Genomic DNA, 20,962 nt, shown 5'->3' with positions numbered 1-20,962 from the left:
CATAACGTGAACTGTTTTCCACTTTGCATTGCCACCCTTGATAGAACATATTTATTGCTATTTTACGAAAATCATTTAGAAATAAATGTTGATCACTAACAGATTGGTTAAGCCATATATACCCATATCCATGTGAGAATAATAGTGTCCTAATATGCGATACCCATGTAACCTTACCGATACTATCTAAATGAAAGAGCATGTTATAAGCTTTTTTCGGAAGCCGATGTTCTGGCATACGGATGATATTAAACCAATATTTTAAACACTTTATTTGTGAATTAATGTAAAGCGGGTATCTTCCACATTCTCCTGCGGACATACCAGATATTGACTTTTCATTTTAACCCTATGTGTCTTCCTTGCACTGATGACGTAATTGTAATTACTGTGTGGTATTACTGTTTCCTTTATCGTCTTTCTTAATAATCCGTCTATGTCTATTCTAATCAAAATCGGTCATTGCTCAAGTTCTTTTTGTAATATTTCAAGATTTATTGCTGGTGCGTTTTCAATGATGTTCAGTATATTTACTTGAACTGGGTTGATGTTTCTCCTGATGGAAGTTACCAATTATGGTTACCAATTACATAGAAATGTTTGGACCGAGACGCCGAGACGTTAAAACCGCAACACGAACATATTGTTTCTTTACTTATAAGAAGCAGAATATCCACACTTGTGCACTATGAACATATCGTTTATTGCTTCAACTCCATAAATATTTTGTGAGGTATTTAAAGCGCACATACAGCCGACTTTGTTTTTGGCTCTCGGGTTTTAAACGTTTCGTTTGTACAGAAAAATCCAGTTATTAGCATGTAAATGTAAGAAGTGTACGAATGAGGGGTGAAAGTCTATGAAATTGAGTCAGGGGTGATGGTGTGTGTAGGTGTGTGAAGATGTACGGGTGAGTGGTGGTGTTGTGAAAGGTTTAAGAAGATGTAGGAATGAGAGGTGATGTGTGAAAAGGTGTATGAAGGTGTACGAATGAGGGGTGGGAGAGTATGAAGATGTACGAATAAGGAGTGAGAGAGTATGAAGGTGTAAGAATGACGGGTGGGATAGTATGAAGGTGTACGAATGAGGGGTGGGAGAGTATGAATTTGTACGAATGAGGGATGGGACAGTATGAAGGTGTACGAATGAGGGGTGAGAGAGTATGAAGGTGTACGAATCAGGGGTGATAGAGTATGAAGGTGTACGCATGAGGGTGTGAGAGAGTATGAAAGTGTACGAATGAGGGGTGAGAGAGTATGAAGTGTACATGTGTACGTAATAGGAGTGAGAGAGTATGAAGGTGTACGAATGAGGGGTGAGAGGGTATGAAGGTGTACGAATGAGGAGTGAAAGAGTATGAAGGTGTCGGGATGAGGAGTGAGAGAGTATGAAGGTGTACGAATGAGGGGTGAGAGAGTATGAAGGTGTACGAATGAGGGTTGAGAGAGTATGAAGGTGTACGCATCAGGGTGTGAGAGAGTATGAAGGTGTACGAATGAGGGGTGAGAGAGTATGAAGTGTACGTATGAAGAGTGAGAGAGTATGAAGGTGTACGAATGAGGGGTGAGAGGGTATGAAGGTGTACGAATGAGGAGAGAAAGAGTATGAAGGTGTAAAAATGAGGGGTGAGAGAGTATGAAGGTGTACGAATGAGGGGTGAGAGAGTATGAAGGTGTACGAATGAGGGGTGAGAGAGTATGAAGGTGTACGAATGAGGGGTGAGAGAGTATGAAGGTGTACGAATGAGGGTAGAGAGTATGAAGGTGTTCGAATGAGGGGTGAGAGAGTATGAAGGTGTACGAATGAGGGGTGAGAGGGTATGAAGGTGTACGAATGAGGTGTGAGAGAGTATGAAGGTGTACGAATGAGGGATGGGACAGTATGAAGGTGTACGAATGAGGGGTGAGAGAGTATGAAGGTGTACGAATGAGGAGTGAAAGAGTATGAACGTGTAAAAATGAGGGGTGAGAGAGTATGAAGGTGTACGAATGAGGGGTGAAAGGGTATGAAGGTGTACGAATGAGGGGTGAGAGAGTATGAAGGTGTACGAATGAGGAGTGAAAGAGTATGAAGGTGTAAAAATGATGGGTGAGAGAGTATGAAGGTGTACGAATGAGGGGTGAGAGAGTATGAAGGTGTACGAATGAGGTGTGAGAGAGTATGAAGTGTACGTATGAGGATAGAGAGAGTATGAAGGTGTAAGAATGAGGTGTGAGAGAGTATGAAGGTGTACAAATGAGGGTGTGAGAGAGTATGAAGGTGTACGAATGAGGGGTGAAAGAGTATGAAGGTGTCGGGATGAGGAGTGAGAGAGTATGAAGGTGTACGAATAAGGGGTGGGAGAGTATGAAGGTGTACGAATGAGGAGTGAGAGAGTATGAAGGTGTACGAATGAGGGTTGAGAGAGTATGAACGTGTTATGTGAAAGAATGTATGAAGGTGTACGACAGCCCGGGCGGGGGTAATGGCGTGTGTATGTGTATGAAGGTGTACGAATGAGGAGTGAAAGAGTATGAACGTGTAAAAATGAGGGGTGAGAGTGTATTAAGGTGTACGAATGAGGGGTGAGAGGGTATGAAGGTGTACGAATGAGGGGTGAGAGAGTATGAAGGTGTACGAATGAGGAGTGAAAGAGTATGAAGGTGTAAAAATGATGGGTGAGAGAGTATGAAGGTGTACGAATGAGGGGTGAGAGAGTATGAAGGTGTACGAATGAGGTGTGAGAGAGTATGAAGTGTACGTATGAGGATAGAGAGAGTATGAAGGTGTAAGAATGAGGTGTGAGAGAGTATGAAGGTGTACAAATGAGGGTGTGAGAGAGTATGAAGGTGTACGAATGAGGGGTGAAAGAGTATGAAGGTGTACGAATGAGGAGTGAGAGAGTATGAAGGTGTACGAATGAGGAGTGAGAGAGTATGAACGTGTTATGTGAAAGAATGTATGAAGATGTACGACAGCCCGGGAGGGGTAATGGCGTGTGTATGTGTATGAAGGTGTACGAATGAGGAGTGAAAGAGTATGAACGTGTAAAAATGAGGGGTGAGAGAGTATGAAGGTGTACGAATGAGGGGTGAGAGGGTATGAAGGTGTACGAATGAGGGGTGAGAGAGTATGAAGGTGTACGAATGAGGAGTGAAAGAGTATGAAGGTGTAAAAATGATGGGTGAGAGAGTATGAAGGTGTACGAATGAGGGGTGAGAGAGTATGAAGGTGTACGAATGAGGTGTGAGAGAGTATGAAGTGTACGTATGAGGATAGAGAGAGTATGAAGGTGTAAGAATGAGGTGTGAGAGAGTATGAAGGTGTACAAATGAGGGTGTGAGAGAGTATGAAGGTGTACGAATGAGGGGTGAAAGAGTATGAAGGTGTCGGGATGAGGAGTGAGAGAGTATGAAGGTGTACGAATGAGGGGTGGGAGAGTATGAAGGTGTACGAATGAGGGTTGAGAGAGTATGAACGTGTTATTTGAAAGAATGTATGAAGATGTACGACAGCCCGGGAGGGGTAATGGCGTGTGTATGTGTATGAAGCTGTACGAATGAGGGATGTGTGAAAAAGTGTATGAGAGTGTACTAGGGTGGTGTGTATGAAGGTAAGTGACACACACCAGAATGCCCATATCAAAGACAAACATCGGGCAGAATACAAATGTAGACTTATGAAAATCTGCCATTAACAACTTGGCTCTTCATTGTCTGCATTGTCTAGATGAAGTCCATGTATCAAGTGAACAGAGTGTGATAGTTGTTCCCAGTTTGACTGGGATCAGCTCACCCAAACACGCCTACACCTGAATAAATGGGACATGCCACTTGATTGCCCGAATTTCACTCACTGTGCAGCTGTTGGCAGAGTATCTAACACAACATTCAGCCGAAATATTGTCGTCGAATGAAGGCGTTCACAGCAATTCAGAGTTTGTCTTGACATTTTTCGGAAGTAAATACATGTTTATTATTCATATTCATTATTCATATTCATGCTTTAAATTGTGTAGTTATTCCTTTAGTACATGAATAAAAGCACATACTTACCTATATATTGTTGTTTCAATTCCATACTCACTGGTTAATACATTTTATAAATGTACATTTATACACATCAAAATACATTTCCGCAAAAAGATGATATTACTTAATGTGCCTTCCTAAGAAGAACACCGTATGGTCTTTTATAATATTCAACATGTTGGTTACTGTAAGGGTAGTCGTACTGAAATAAATTCATACACCTGCGCCGATTCAAAAGAAGTTGTTTAACTACATCAAAAGACTCGCACACCAATTGAAGGGAGTAGCCTTTCACAACGTATGGTTGACAGGATTCCTATTGAATATCTGCTGAACGTTTATTCTCATAGTGTAACAAGTATAAAAGACGAATGCCATTTAGCGTGAGATATTGTTGATAGCCTTGTATGCAGAGCATTAACGAGACATTTGTTGCATACAACATACACCTGATGTGAACAATGCCGACATATCGACTCTGAATGCCCATGACAGTACAAAGACTGTTCCCGTGTGTTCCATGTAAACAAGTCGTAAACAAATACCAACCCTATAGCACCATACCAAACAGTTATCTACACTTCACTGCCCGATTAACATCAGGTGTATGCTTTGGAGTTCATCTGTCAGCATGTCCTACCAAACGGCGTCGTATGATTCTTGCCAACTCGTTGAAGTCTGGTTTGAACAGCTGGTGCAACAGCTACAAAACAACCCCTATCAGTATGAAATCGGAGCCACCAATGATTTGATGTCAAGGAATATCAGCCATGATGGGCCAGTGTTTTCCAGGATTTTCTACGCGATGGTTGAAAACGTCCAGGAATGTGAGCAGCAACTCTTGTCTCTGTTGCCAGACAACCATCCATACATCTACAAACAGATTAGTCACTATCCCTACCCTGGGGGCGGCTACGTGTATATAATCTGCAGTTAAAACATCCTGGGGACAAGGAGACTGCATGCTATGATGGCTTAAGACAAGGGATACCATCCTGATTCATAATACTAGTGTACGTCTGTAACTGGATCAGCAAACTATTGGCTTTTTCTAAATATGAAATATTTAGATTTGTGTGATGCTACTTACACACGTGCGTAAAAATTACAATAACGTCCTACAAGACAGCGGATGTGCGTACCATGGACACATAGAGTGTGAAAATGCCAACGTCAACATTTAATGTTGTCAGTAGATGTACTGGGCGGCAGTTAAGGAGCCATTGATTTACAGTCCAATATTTTGACCTCATGTGGATACAGGAGAAGTGATGGAAGCATAGTGGTTAATGCGTTCGCTCGTCACGCCGATGATATTGTTCGAATCCGCACGTGGCTTCTTTCTATTGTCCACTGTAGTGATATTGTTGGAATATTGCTAAACGCGGCGTAAAACCCAACTCACCATTCCACACAGTAGGAACAGAGAACGTCTTGCAATATATGCAACATTCATGCTGGGAACACGACCGCAAGTTAATTGTGGCATGGATACATATAGCCTCTGGATTTCTTCCCTTTGAGCAAACGGTTCCCTCGTTTTGATATAATAGGAAACAGTTGGAAACCTTTTTATGTCGAGTATAATGTGTGGGTGCATAGTGATACCGGAGTGGTAGGTGATTAATGTACAGGCTACTGCCTATATAGTTTCATGTAAGTCTCGGTTGTTACACTGTTGTATCAAACATTCTTGACCTAGTTGTTCCAGAATCACAGCTAGGTCCACAGTCACGGACATGTGATTCACAAAGGAGTACATATCGCAGCCACTTTGCGTTATGAAAGGAAGCCGGCGAGAGGCGTAGGGTTGTGGTTTGACTGTACTTTGTGTGAGAGAAAGTTACATGTATATTCCCGTGAGCATATTGCTTTAAATATAACCAATGTATCAACATATTTAACGTCCAGTTAGTGGCAGTTAGTATTATACACCACTGTAGAAAATGCTTCTTACTAGTGTTAAAGGTAAACACAATGTGATACTGATCGTATAAGACAACATGCACAAATTCAAACTGTAATAGTTTATTTCAATTTCCAATTATGTAGTTTTTAAGATTTTTTAACCATCTTTAAGCTGATTACAATGTATTTACGAGACATTTCTTGTGATGAAATTTGATGAATGGTAAAAGTGATTTTTATAATTTCATCGGGTCATATTTCTTACTTTGCTATCGTTGTGTGCACAATATTACATGCCAGAAACGACAAGAGTACAAAGAATACAAACATCGCATACGCAATATTTCTGATCTGGTTTCCAACTACAGAACCTGGCCATGAAAGAAATATGAATCAAATTATGTCAAAAATATAATATAGTAAAATGTGTTGATGATTAAATAAGCAGATGTGACGTCTTTTATTGTTGACGTATTTATTTATAAGGACTGTCTTCAATATAGTTTTGCACTTATCGATGTATAAAGGGAAAAACGGTGGTTTGTTTGTACACAGGTCTCTCCGTTTATACCACATGAACGCAAAACACATTGAAATCAATTCTTAAACAATTTTACAATACTTAAGTTTAATTCGCTGAATGTAACATGTATGTAACACTTAATTAAAAATGTATGTAAACGTTTTTTGTTGTTATTGTTTTGCACTTTATTATTTTCATTGCAATGGTCCACTGCACTAGTGCCCTTATAACACATTCGATGTGAAGTTGTCTCCCTTACACCACACACACACACACGTTTTGCTTCTAACAATTATATGGTCCCAACTGTGAGATTACTTATACCAGACAACGGCTTGTAGCATAACCCAAAATAGCTTTTTTTATTTGTTTGTTGGTTGTGTAACGCCTCACTCTGCAATATTCCAGATTTACTACGGCGATCTGTAAATAATCGAGTCTGGACCAGATTGGGATACGATGACAAACATCAACCAAGTCATGATCAGCGAGCCTGACCACTCGATCCCGTTATTCGCCTTTCATAGCCGCCTTTCAAAGCAAGCATGAAGACCTATTCTAAACCAGATCTTCATGGGTCCACATAGCTTTGAAGCGGATGAGGTGTTATTCAGTGCGTCTATATTTGTTTGGTCGTAAACATAATAGTACGCCCTAGGTTGATCTCCTGATGGCAACAGCACCGATCGTTGTGTTGCAAATGACACATTCAGCTATTGATTACACTTCACACTCACATACTTGCAGAGTTAGCAGACTATGTTTACTCAGACAAATAGTATTACTGGCGACATTGCGTTAACTAAAGGAAATGAGCTATTCACTTCAATGTGATAAGTCCTTTTTTTGTAATATCTACTATATTCAATGTAGCTATGCTGGTACTATGGTGGTTTGTTAGGGTGGCCTTGTGGTTTAAGCATTGGCTCACGCCGAAGATCTGGTTTGATTCCCAACACTGGTACAACATTAGGAATCCATTCTTTGTTTCTCCGACCGGAGATGCTATTAGATATGCTAATGGAGGTGTGACACCCAGCTCACAAACACAATTACTAACTTATGTATAGGTAATACTCCCTGCAGTTTCCTTATATTGCAGCAAGTGTGTATATTGTGCATGCATGTGTACATTGCAAAGTAATGTTGCAGAGGTAACATGAATGGTATTGAACATTTGAAAACCTGAACAAGGTAAGGTCCTTATAAATAAACTACTTCTTTATTACAGTCGAGGCGACGTTTCGTTGTACATTCTTCACCTTTATCAACCAAGTGATCTGAAGTTTACAATATGGAAATGCTGGACTTCCTCATTGATAACATCTATGTAAAAGGTACTATGTGGAGGTACGACATTTACACAAGAAGTAGGCGTCCCCATAAGCACCAAGTGTGCTCCCCTTCTTTCTGAACTGTTTCTTTATGCATATGAATCTCCTATATGGAACAGGGTAACAACTGTGCTCAAACCTGAGCAAGCTGGTTTTCTTTGAACTCTGTGTGGTCATGTGCTTGCAAACGTATTTTTTTACTTAGCGTGAGATCACTTTATACAAACGGTTGCAGGAATGAGTGATGGTTAAATAGACATAATAAACTTTATACTTTCTTTTGCCCCTCAGTTTATCATGATTAAAATTATATTACAGATCCAAAAGTGAAGCAGTCCTAATACTAAATATTTAATTGATAAACCTTTGAACATTTTAACTTATTAACATATTCCAGGTCGTACCATGGTTGGACCTATATGTGAAACCAATAGCATGGCAAAGACGGTAATAAAATAATAAACTCGCTCGATGCAGTGTTCGTTCAGATAGCCTCTTCTTGAAAACCTGAGACTGGGCCGATTTATTATTATTATTATTATTATTATTATTATTATTATTATTATTATTATTATTATTATTATTTACAGATTAAAATAAAAAATGCATAAAGAAGGTTTGGGTGATCCTGGCACCCAGAACTTTTCGGAGAATGTGAAGACTCCCCAACACTGCAGTCTTCTGCATTACCCAGATTGTCAGACTGGCTGTTTTATCTGGTACCCGGATACTCTCCGAATTTCAGTCAACAGATTGGGAGGTACCAAACCTAAGGCACCGAGAACAATGGGGAGTCGAACAACTTGGTACTTGGGATGCAAGCGTGACATTTCGACAGCGAGGTCCGCATATTTGCCATGTTTTTCATCAATCTTGTCAATCACATTTATGTCGAAAGGGACAGAAAATTCAATGATATAAATCATTTCATTAGATTTATCAAAAAGGACAAGATCAGGTTTGTTGGCCTGGATTCGTCTGAGGCTGTATACGGACCTATTGCAAAAGATTTTGTTTTGATCAATTTCCATGACGCCCTCTACATATTCAGGGTCGTACCATGGATGGACCTCTGTGTCAAAACCACAAGCATGGCGAAGACGGTAATAAAATGATCGAGTCACTATATCATGTCGCTAAAGATACAGTGTTTGTGCCAAAGCTGGGCATCATCTGACAATGTGTTGGACAGTCTCATTAAAATCATTACATAATCTACATATCATATTTACATTTTGATGTAAAATCACACATTGACGGTTTCAATTGGAAAGTGGCTGGTCCTGAGCAGCAAACAGAAAGCCTTCTGTTTCACTTTTCAGGCCAGCCGACCTCATCCAAGTGACGCTGCAGGGTCGCTAACCTTCTCAACACACTGCAAATAAACTCGATACAGTGGTCGTTAAGATAGCCTCTCCTTGAAGAACTGAGTCTTGGTCGATTTGATATGGCACTTCACTTGGTTGACACTCAGCAGAACAGAACCATCAACAAAATCAACACTGACATTGAGATTATGTCCCACATCCATGGCTCGTTTACGAAAACTGTGGAATGCCTTGTTTTCATCATGAGTCTTGACATGCTTCACAAGAGGATCAACAGACAAATAAATGTGTTCAAAAGTGCACAAAACAATTCCGTCATGAAGTGCCCCAACGTTTATCAAACCACGCCCTCCCATAATGATTGGTAAATATAATCGATTGATTATTATTATTATTATTATTATTATTATTATTATTATTATTAAGAAAGAGGGTAGTCCTGAAGTGTGCATAGGTGAAAGTGAATTTATGAGTGTTGATTATGGAAAAGGTTTTGTCGCTATTGATTACCGCCATTGTCAGCTATAAATGTTGATGGCTGACACTGTTTTTCATGTGCATTGCTCCTTTCATTTGTATTGACTAGTTTCAAGACACGTCTCCATAATGTACGGGTTTTGAACACTGAATACTGGGTAGCTACATTTTATTAGCAACAGCATCTATTAACTAAATGAGGATAGTGTCAATCAAACGATTCATCTGCATAACAAAGACATCATTTATCCATACCATTAATTGCATTGGCGAGATTATCAATCTTGTCTGACCCCTTTACCTGTGTGTAGGCTGCATGCCAAATATGTCGATGTGCCATTGTGTGACTGTTTCGCATTTGTGTTCAGATAACCTTATGTCACCCAAGAGTAAACTACAACATGTCAATGCAGGTATGCAATGACGATATATTGAGACACAACATCATAACTATATATTGCCCCGGGTGAGTGTTTTGATATCTACTTTCGTTTCAATATCAAGCACAAGCTTATTCTAGGAAAACTATCACAATATCAACGAATATTTTTCATGATAAACTTAGCTCGTGTGATTCCCTGGGACTGTTTTTAAATCCGTATTGCCTTCTTTTCACAAATCCGTATTCGCATTTACTTAAGAAAAACGTCAGATATTTACGGTACATATTAACACATATTCATCAACATAACCAAAATGAGAAAGCATTAAACATTAATGCAAAAGGCAGATGCACTTATCCGAAGTTGTTTGATTTTGTGTTCGTTATATTCCAGTTGTTTCAGCAGATCGCCTGGATTTTAATCAGCACTGTTCTGTATAGTTCAACTCTTGAATATAACAGAAGGATTACATAGCTTCAATGAATTGTTTCACTGTTACAATCAATCTCTAGTAATATTTAGCCCCAGATCCAAACTTTGCTTACTTGGTCTTTCTTTTGTTGTTCTTGGTCTTTCTTTGTTGTTTTTGTTGTTCTTATTTTTTCGTCATGTCAATGATTTACACCGAGCCACTACGTCCTTTAGGTAAATTACTCAACTTGTGGTCATTATGGGGGTGCTTTTTAGGCAGCAGCCCCAAGAGTTTGTCCTCTTTCATCCTTGGATTTTTGGAAGCGGCCCAGTACACATTTTTGTTATCATATTTTCTTCCTTCAGTCTTGTAGCCAGATATTCGAGAACCAATGGGCTCACATGTGGCCCCCACTCTATACTGCTTAGGATCACGCTTAACTTTAGCGAACATCTTAGCTTGGGTGAATATCACGGGTTTAAAAGACGAGGTACGTTTTCTTCCACTCATATCGAAAAATAGTATTTCTCGAATCTTAAAACTCGATACTGTTTCGTCTTGGTGACCAGTGGAAGTCAGGGATAACACTCGTTGATACTCAGATGTTTATTAGGCCTCAGACCACGTCTTAATGATAACGCAGTCAGATTGCTATTCACAAAACTGGAAATGGAATTCACAACTGGAATATGTTGTATACATTCAGGATTCGTTTGCGAAACGAAATAAATGTCAATATGTTACAGATACGAGGTTATATGTAGGCGGAAACGAGACTTCAGTCTTTTATATTAGTTGAACTTTGATTTGAGTGGAAACTTAGTCATAGAAAATAAAAGTTTGTGTTGTTTTTTTAACCTAAATATTTTATTGATCGTCATTATGCATTATGGCTAGGCTTTTCATGTAACATGTAGGCATAAATAAACTGAAGAAGTTTACCCTTTGTAAGATATAATCTTTATCACAATTGTTCATATATGATCAGGGGGTACGTAGATAAGGTTACCGAATCACTTCATCATTCCGTGTTTAAATTTATTTTTTTTATATGTCAGTAGTGGGGGCAGCGGATAGTCCCGTAACAAAAGTTAACCGATTTGCGCTGTATGATTTCTCAGCGCACAATTACATCTCCGATTGGCTATTAAAAAAAACTCACTTTTAAAAATGTATACACCAGTCTCTTCTTTAATCCCTTACCTCTTAATATTGTGTGCTTTATGTAATCAAAATTGAACGTTGAATAAGGATTCCAGATCGAAACAAAAACCGGTACGTGTTTTGGCAAACAAGATGGCGGCCCCCTTGAAAACACAGAACATGCAAAAATATTATCTGGAATTAAGGAACATTTCGATCAATAGAATGAATTTCAAACACATCTTTCTTCCTGCATTTGGCAGAATAAATAGTACCAGGTCACATACTTCTTCATCTTCAAGTGACTGGTATTACATGACGTCCCAAGTAATCGTTATTCGGTGACATGCAATGAACCAAGTAACCTGATCCATTTAGTCCATTAGTAGTAGTAGTAGTAGTAGTAGTAGTAGTAGTAGTAGTAGTAGTAGTCTTTACATTTAATCAGTAAATCTAGCATAAGATCATTAACTTAAATTATAAACTTAAAGTCAGTTTTCGAACATGTCACTCCAGAATATAGTGGTTAAAACATCACGTTAGAGTATTGCATTGGTGACTCCTACTTGAAGACTATTGCAAGTACATGAAATGTTTAATCATATATTCATTAAATACACGTTAAACAAAGTGCAAGAGTTCGGTGTTTAACTGCTTTCGTATCTGTTTCCCAATCATGAATTTCCTCTGGGCTGATAATCCTAGTCAACATGTCAACATGTCACCATGTCCACATTGTTCCACCATGTTCCAATTATTGAGCCGGCATGGGTACAATGTGTGAAGCCCATTTCTGGTGTTCCCGCCGTAATATTGCTGGAATATTGCTAAAAGCGGCGTAAAACCAAACTCACTCGCTCCAATTATTGAGCAATTTCGGAAACGTGTGTTATTTTGTTAGCTTTTGTAATACCTTGTGCATTTTAACTCTCTGTTTATAACCTTGCATGACAACAGTGCATTTTAAAACAATTTTAATGACAAACGTTTCCCAAATAAGTGAAGGGGCGGCGGGATAGCCTAGTGGTTAAAGCGTTCGCTCGTCACGCCGAAGACCCGGGTTCGATTCCCCACTTGGGTACAATGTGTGAAGCCCATTTCATGAATTCACTCTGGGCTGTGAATTGCCGTCACCATGTCCAGATTTGTGTTCCTTACAGAAATGTTTGTAGACATCTTACTTGGGCGACAACATCCCCGTGTTCTGGGATGGAGCATTGTAAACCAGTGTAAAGTACTCATCATCTTGCCTTAGTATCTCTCCTTCACTCTTGGAGCCAGGTATCAGTGGTATGCTCAGCTGCCATTCTAAATCGATACTTATGTGTCATCCTTCACTTCGCGATCGCACATCAAAGCCAACTTAGGTCTGTTTTTATGCATGACGAACGTTTTTATCTACTGCCATTTTAAACTATTGTTATAACGTGATACACAGTCAGGTTGTTGTTTGTCATGGAGTAGGTCAAAGTCCAATTTCCTCGAAGTGAAGTTGTACTTTCGGTTCATCTTAAATGTATGAACAGAAAATGAAAGAAATGCATCTGCCTCTTAATCGGAAGCTACATATATCATTGACAACGTTTCAGTATACAAGGTAGAAGGGACCGAGGTTCCCAGTAATCATTACTTCTTACTCATCTAACCAAACAAAAACGCGTTGTCTATTTGTTTCATAAACCACCCCCACCGGTAAACAGTAATTCTCTGTTACACTCCAGGGTGTGCCGTTCCCATTTTAAGTTGTTGCGCTCAACCTTAATCTAATGCATTTCAGACATGCACACAAACTCAAACCTGATCGCTAAATGTAGGTCATGAATAAAGACGTGTAAGAGACACATCACATGACCGTTTCCGAGAAATGACTGAGTCTTCTCTGTACCCGACACGAAGTGTGATTGAATTGGGTTTAATACCGTTTTGAACAGCATTACAGTTATATCACAGGACACACCGGCATTTCCAGTGGGGGATAAACAGGACACACTAGCATGTTCAGTAAGGGATAGAACAGGACACACCAGCATATTATATTAGTATTATTTACACAAAACTAAATTCCGGAATGTTTTACTGAATGCATCAAAAGGCAACGAACACAAATCGAAAATATCTAGCAGCTAAATGTAATGAAAATCAATTCCCAAACCTTTCAAAATGTGATAGAATAACAGAAAGTAAATCCATCCGTCCGGTGTGGGTAAAAAAAACATGACTCGCAAAATCACTGGGGCAGTTTTTAATAAATTTTGTACCTATTTCTTTCCATCTCTGGTTTCAAGCGAAATGTCAAATTAACATAATCAATAATATGATAAATACATTAACAGAGTACTCAATACTATCAAATATAATACATCGCCGTATTGGCCGGCATGAGTGTCCAAAATCATCTTTAAAGTGTCATTTTCGAAGACTCACTTGCATCTTCAATTGAAATCAGTTTCTTCATCACTTTTTCGATCCCTAATGCTCATCTGTTTCAACAAGAAAACATCTCATTCAAGGCCTGAATGTCACAGAAAGTTCCTATGATTCAAATGTCACACAGTCAGGGTGACAAAGAGTTGAAAGCCCCAGGTTACATCTTTGTAACTATTTCTTCATGTCGATGGCATACACATAACCTTCACCAGGGCAATTGTAGTTGCTCAATTTGTGATCGTTGTGCGGATGATTGGCGGGGAGTTTGCTGAGGAGCTTATCCTCTTTCATCCCAGGGTTCTGGGACGGCGCATAGTAAGCCGTCTTCCCTTTGCATCCATCATGCTTGTAGCCAGACATTCTTGAAGACATGTCACTTGTGGCTCCAACTCGATATCTGCAGGGGTCACGCTGGACTTTCCTCATCAAAGCAGCCTGAGTGACTTGCTTCTGCTTTATGGATGACGAAGCTTGTCTTTTACTCATATCGACAGTTTGTAATCCACAACACTTGTCGTCTCGAGTTGGTGAGTAACAGTGAAATAATGAGAGTCTCGTTTGAAGTCGATTTCCAAGAAACACAGCTGTACTTTCGATTCAGCTTAAATGCGCCTGTTACGACGTAAATTGTAATAAAAAGGTAAATTGTAATACTTGCAGCAAATTGTAATAATGTTGACGTAAATTGTAATAACAACGTAAATTGTAATAAAATTTGACTAGATTGTAATACGCAAATTGTAATAAAAATTGACGTAAATTGTAATAATCTCTACATGCGATAAAATGTTATAACTTTTTACGTAAATTGTAATAACCTTATAAGTTACGTGTCAAAGGCGTTAAATGACTAGAACCTATCCTTGTCAGGGTTGGTACAGGGTTTGTCGTACAATCGTCATTAAAGTATGGGTGTGGGGGGAGGATTGAGGTCGTTATCGAGGATTAATTACTAGAATGAACATAGTTTTCTTATTTATTTGAGAAATACTCTGTTGTTTTTTTACTTAATTGTAACATATCCTATTGACGATTTTCATCATAATTGTTCATATTTAACCTAATGGAATCATATTTCAATTGGCAAAGTAGGTAGTAATATACACAATGGAACAATTATAACGTAACAAACTTACACAAATATATTGATGTGTAAATGTGGAAAGTCTGACTTTTACTGACTGAAGCAAATTAATTTATTTTGCAACTGTATATTTGTACATATTTTATGCGGAAAGGGGTTTACTAAGTTGCAAGAACTTGTCCCCAATACAATTCTCATTTTGTTCTGTGAATAAAATATGTTTAAACTAAACTAAACTAGCAAATGGATGACACTTGATGTCATTCTGCAGTAGTCTGTGTGCAAGCTGATTTAAACATGTTCATATACATAATATCAATTCATTATTATTAAAGTTTCAATTTTTTAACGTTGCTCGGAGGATGTAAAGCAAATAATGACAATGTCCTGGGCGATGTACATGTGGGTATGTGAACCCGCAAGGACTACCTTTATCAATTATTTTACATGCAGCTTGAGTGATGTCTGTATTGTTAGAATGATACTCTAGCAACTGTACACAAATTTATGACTGAAAGATCCATCCTCGGGTACGTCTATTCGACAAATATGTTAATTGATTTATCATCCAATAGTAGCTTAGCTAGGAGTCCATTGCAATAACATTGAGTTACGACTTACCGAAGAGAGCTCTGTGCAACCGGACCCTGAAATTATGTCGATTTGCATTGGAGGTTTACTTAATTTGATAAGGAGCACATGACCGTTTCCTTGAAACAAACGAGACAATTCAATCGTATTTATACATTATATTTTGACGAAGAATTCAAATACAACAAATGAGTGACAGATGTCAAAGGAAAAAAAACAGTCGTCAGCAAATGCAGCATAGATTCCCCATGCATGGGAAAGGAGAATACTTAATACATAACATTATATACAATGTTTTTATTATTCTCAAAAGAGGGGCGTGGATAGTCTTTACCTACATTGCATATACTATTAGATATTGCGTATTCTCGATCTCTGTGAACTTCTCACAGATAAATAAATAATAATAAATAAATGCAAACCATGTTAACTTATGCAATATTTGTAGCAATGTATGATTAACATATGGATCATTAATATGACATAAAATATTTCCTTTCATAGGAAGAAGTATATTTAATGAAATAAATGAATAAATGTAACTGTCTGGATTCCTTTCATATGTCATGAAGAACTAACAACAACTTACTGACAACTTTTGCTTGGATAATAACTCCGTGCCCCAACAACAAAAACAGAATCCATCATGATAACGGTACGAAATCATAATTCAAAGTATACACAAATAATATCCGGTATCTTCGGGCATGTCTTGTTCAGTTTCAAAGAGCATCAGAATGTATAATAAATTTGTTGCAATCAATTATAGGTATGTATGTGGTATGTATGTGTGTGTTTGTGTGTGTGTTTATGTATTTATATTTAGTACTAACTACTAAATGACTTTATCGCGCGTATACAAACCATTGGCTAATTACGTCCGTAATCCAATCACCCCTCGTAACTCAATCACGCCCGGGTCACCACTCTGCACCGTGCCCGGGGAATAATTCCGCGCAAGCATCATCCCGCCTTTTGTTACAGTCCATCATTCGCGCACAGTCCCTCTTCAAGTACACACGCGTTTCACTGTCTCTAATCGCTTTCGCTTTGTACGTTTCCTTTGTACCCAGTCGCGACCGTTTCGCCGATTATGCTTTGAATAACATCTATTTCAACACTCGCCGTATCGCATTTACACAATCGCGACCGTTTCGCCGATTACGGTTTGAATACCACCTATTTCAGTACTCACCGTATCGCATTTATTTCGTTCTACTCCGGAACTTTATCCTCGGGACATTTTTACACTTGTGGAATACCAACTCACCACCTCGACCTTTCGTGATGCCTCCCAAGAGAAGATCAGCCGTCAACCACAAGCTTGTGAGGGGAGCCAAGCAGGCCAGGACAACCAGGAGACAAACCCCGGGAGTACACATTATGCAGGAGGCAACAGCTGATGGTGAGTCTGCCAATTACGGAAATATCGAAGGTGGCAACACAATAAACGTGCAATCGGCGCAGCTTGTAAATGCCAGGTTAACGAGCAACTGGAAAAAATACTCCAGTTGCTGGAACATTCAGTGCCCGGCCCGGTTAGCGCAAACCAACAGGTAAGGCTTGGTTTTAGTTCTCCCGCCATTTCGCCCAACATAGGCAGAATCCCCGATGCTCACAACGAGGCCGACGGTGACGCAGCTTGGCCAGCCAATCAGAACGCAGGATACGGGGATTCCCTATCCTTCCGTGCGGATGGAATAGACGCACACGTCAAACAACAGGTGAGGGAAAAAATCTGGCGTGGCGAGTTTGTCGACCTCGGCACAATCCTACCAAACACCGAGGGAAGTCACGAGGACGGTACGATTACCATGGCGTACGACTTCTCAGGTAAGATAATTTTTAAACCAATAAAGCAGCAACCAAAGCGCCTGTCCCTGGCAAGCTGGACTTCAGCTTTCCACATTTTCATGTATATCTATGTTAGTAGGCACTCCGAGGTCCGCACAACCCAGGGTTGCTGTCCTACATGGAAACCATAAGAACGGCGGCACTTCGATTCGGGGGGGATGCCTGGTCAACCTACGACCAACAATTCCGACACAGAATGTCAAGGGACCCCTCACGACGCTGGGACAACATCGACGGGGAGTTGTGGCTGAAGTACATGGTCACACAGCCGGTACGACAACCAGAACCAGGCGGACGGGGCGCAATGACACGCGTACAGGGGGACATCGCCAGTCAGGTATGCTGGGATTTCAATAAATTTGGCTGTAGCAGGGTCAACTGTAAGTACACTCACAAATGCGGTAAGTGTGGCAAACATTCCCACAGTTCTAGGACCTGCTTTCGAGGGAATGGGGTCCAACCGACCCCATACAAGCCCAATCAGCCTTTCCCTAACAGAAAACCAGCCGTCAAGGCAGGTAAATTCAATGGCCCCTTCCCCCATGGATCTCAATGAAATGGCACCCTGGTTACGCCAATATGCTAGGGTCAATTACAGAGATGCAAATTATTTATGGGTAGGTTTTAGCTTTGGCTTTAAGCTCGAGTTCCAGGGAAGCCGCACGGGTCACCTGGCACGAAACTTGCGATCAGCCACGCACCAAGAAGCAGCCAGGCTATGGTCAGCATCTGGGTAAGCATGCGGAGGAATTCCGTCTAATTCACCATCTATCCTATCCCAGGGGTAAATCTATAAATGACTTCATAGACACAGAGGCCTGCTCCGTTGTGTATGCCAGATTTGACGAAGCTGCTCATATGGGAAAGGGAGCACTACTAGCAAAATTCGACATTCAGTCGGCCTTTAGAATGATACCAGTCCACCCATCCGATTTCGAGCTGCTAGGCATCAGATTCGAAGGTGAGTTCTATTTCTATAAATGCTTACCATTTGGCTGCTCCATATCTTGCGCCATATTTGAAACGTTTAGTACCTTCTTGCAATGGTGCATGCAATCACATCTTCCAACGTGTCAGATCATGCATTACCTGGATGACCTCCTAACGGGGGGCACAGCAGGCACCAGCCACAGCTCAGACAACCTCAACGGATCCGTGAATACACTAGAACAGCAGGGGGTCCCTATTGCGCACAAGACGGTGGGCCCCACGACAAAACTGACATTCTTAGGGCTGGAAATCGACACCAATGCAATGCAAATCAGAATCCCAGAGTCCAAGATCAAGGAGGCGACAAGGGAAATCCAAGACATCTTGTCAACAGGTAACATCAAGGTCACAAAAAGGGCCCTTCAGTCCCTCATAGGCAAGCTTAACTTTATGTGCAGGGCTATACCAATGGCAAGGGCATTCAGCCGAAGGCTAATCGATCTGCTTAGCAAAGGTAAGCAACCATTTCACCACATTAGGATTACCAGCTGGGTCAAGGAAGACCTACAAATGTGGTTAACATTTCTTATGAGTTATAACGGCATTTCATTGTTTCAGGACCAACTATGGGTAGACAGCGATTTCCTCCAGCTGTTTTCAGACGCAGCGGGTGGTGCCGGCTTTGGGGCCTACATGCAGGGCAAATGGTTTAACGGCACATGGCCAACCCAGTGGGTGACGGATGGAACTACACGGGACTTGACGCTCCTGGAGCTGTTCCCCATCACACTGGCCATCCAACTTTGGGGCAAGCAACTCGCAAACAAAAAGGTCCTCTTTTACTGCGACAACCAAGCCGTCGTAGCAATAATTAACAAACAGTCGACCAAGGCCCCAAGAGTGATGAGCCTACTCCGTCGCATAATCCTGCAGTGCCTCCGATATAATATTATGTTTTAGGCAGGTATGTATGTTCCACTGCTAAATCTATTGCCGATGTTCTCTCGAGGTTTCAGCTCAAACGCTTCCGAGAGGCAGCACCAGCCGTGGACCAGAACCCCACACCTATCCCGTGCAACATATGGCTGATCTGAGGCAGGAAGCCGGCAGACTCCTACAACAATCTCTGTCTACAAATACATGGGCCACTTACCAAACAGGCATCAATGCCTTGCACCAGTTCCGGTCCACACACCAGCTACAAGAGGTGTGGCCAGTCCAGCTGGATCAGGTCGTAAACTTTATTGCTTATCTGTCAGTCACTCACCACTCCCCTAACACAGTCAAGACTTACATTGCAGCGCTGTCTTCACAGCACAAATTCCACGGCCTCACCGACTGTACAAACCATTTCCTGGTGGGCAAGATTTTAACAGGCTTACACAAATCAGCGGGCCGACCAGACACCAGAAAACCGATCACTGCAGATCTGCTGCAGGTAGTAACCAACAATCTGCCTCACGTATGCTCATCATCATATGAAGCCAAACTGTTCAAGGCAGTCTACTGCACAGCCTTCTTCGGTTTCTTTAGGGTAAGCGAACTGGTCCAAACTGGACCCTCAAAAACAGGTTGCGCCATCCAGAATTTAAGCTTCTTGGGCAACCCCAGCAGCTTTCAATCCATTTACCACACTCAAAGTCTGATCAGTACAGGATGGGTACAACAGTTACAATGTCATCTATACAAGGTAATCCGCTATGTCCGGTAGTTGCCATCAAGCACTACCTGGAGGCGCGCCCCTCTGGCCCACAACATGCATTCGATCATTTCGACCATTCCCCCGTTACAAGGTACCAATTCCGGGCACTCCTAAAAAAGGCCTTAGCACACAGCAACATAAACACGGCTTGCTATTCTTCGCACTCCTTCCACATCAGCAGCCATGAACAGGGTGCTGGAACACCTCATACAACAACACGGCAGGTGGAAATCAGATTGCTACAATGCTTACATACGCTAGCTTACCAACAAATTCAATGTTGCACAATTAATTCAAATAGTCTTTCATGGTACTTACTACACTTCTTATTGTTTGGATGGTGGGATCCAGCTACATGGCCAGGGCACGGCAGTACTTGCTCCTGAATGGCACCAGTTCGAACCAACCGAGGATGCTATGGCTGGCATGAGGGGGGATGAGGTGGAAGGAGCTGGACACCATTCTAGATGCTCAGGTCAAGGCGACACGGTGCCCTCCCAGAGCCCTCATCATTCACCTGGGCTCCAACGACCTGTGCTCGGTCAAGGGCAGCCAACTCTACCTTGACATGATGGCATCAATCCTTCGGATACAACTCCAGCTTCCTGACACCAAGATCATCGTATCCTCAATACTGTCCAGGCGCTACTGGCACGATGCCAGGGATCCACTAAAGATCGAGGGGATGCGGAAGAATATCAACCGCCGACTGGCCAACCGAGTCAAAGAGCTTGGCGGTACAATAGTGCCACATCCCCAGATCCTGGCATCAGACAAGACATGGTACGCCTGGGAGGGCGTCCTACTCAGTAACAAAGGACTGTGTGCATTTACGGACAATTTATTGCATGCCCTG

General features: G+C 41.0%; 2 long non-coding RNA genes across 2 annotated transcripts; one reads left to right on the top strand and one right to left on the bottom strand.

Annotated features, from left to right (window-relative positions):
• The first annotated feature begins 470 nt into the window (after positions 1–470).
• On the top strand, positions 471–4,035 carry LOC125373545. Its single transcript, XR_007218390.1, has 2 exons — positions 471–2,993; positions 3,531–4,035. It is a non-coding gene; the product is annotated as an uncharacterized LOC125373545 (long non-coding RNA).
• A 9,710-nt stretch (positions 4,036–13,745) lies between these two features.
• On the bottom strand, positions 13,746–17,126 carry LOC125373159. Its single transcript, XR_007218330.1, has 3 exons — positions 17,115–17,126; positions 16,545–16,548; positions 13,746–14,557 (listed from the first exon to the last, which is right to left on the bottom strand). It is a non-coding gene; the product is annotated as an uncharacterized LOC125373159 (long non-coding RNA).
• Between the last annotated feature and the right edge of the window lie 3,836 nt (positions 17,127–20,962).

Source organism: Haliotis rufescens, unplaced genomic scaffold (assembly GCF_023055435.1).
Source record: "Haliotis rufescens isolate VD_foot unplaced genomic scaffold, xgHalRufe1.0.p SCAF_5, whole genome shotgun sequence".
Lineage (NCBI taxonomy): Eukaryota > Metazoa > Mollusca > Gastropoda > Lepetellida > Haliotidae > Haliotis > Haliotis rufescens.
This window is presented reverse-complemented; position numbering and strand designations above follow the sequence as displayed.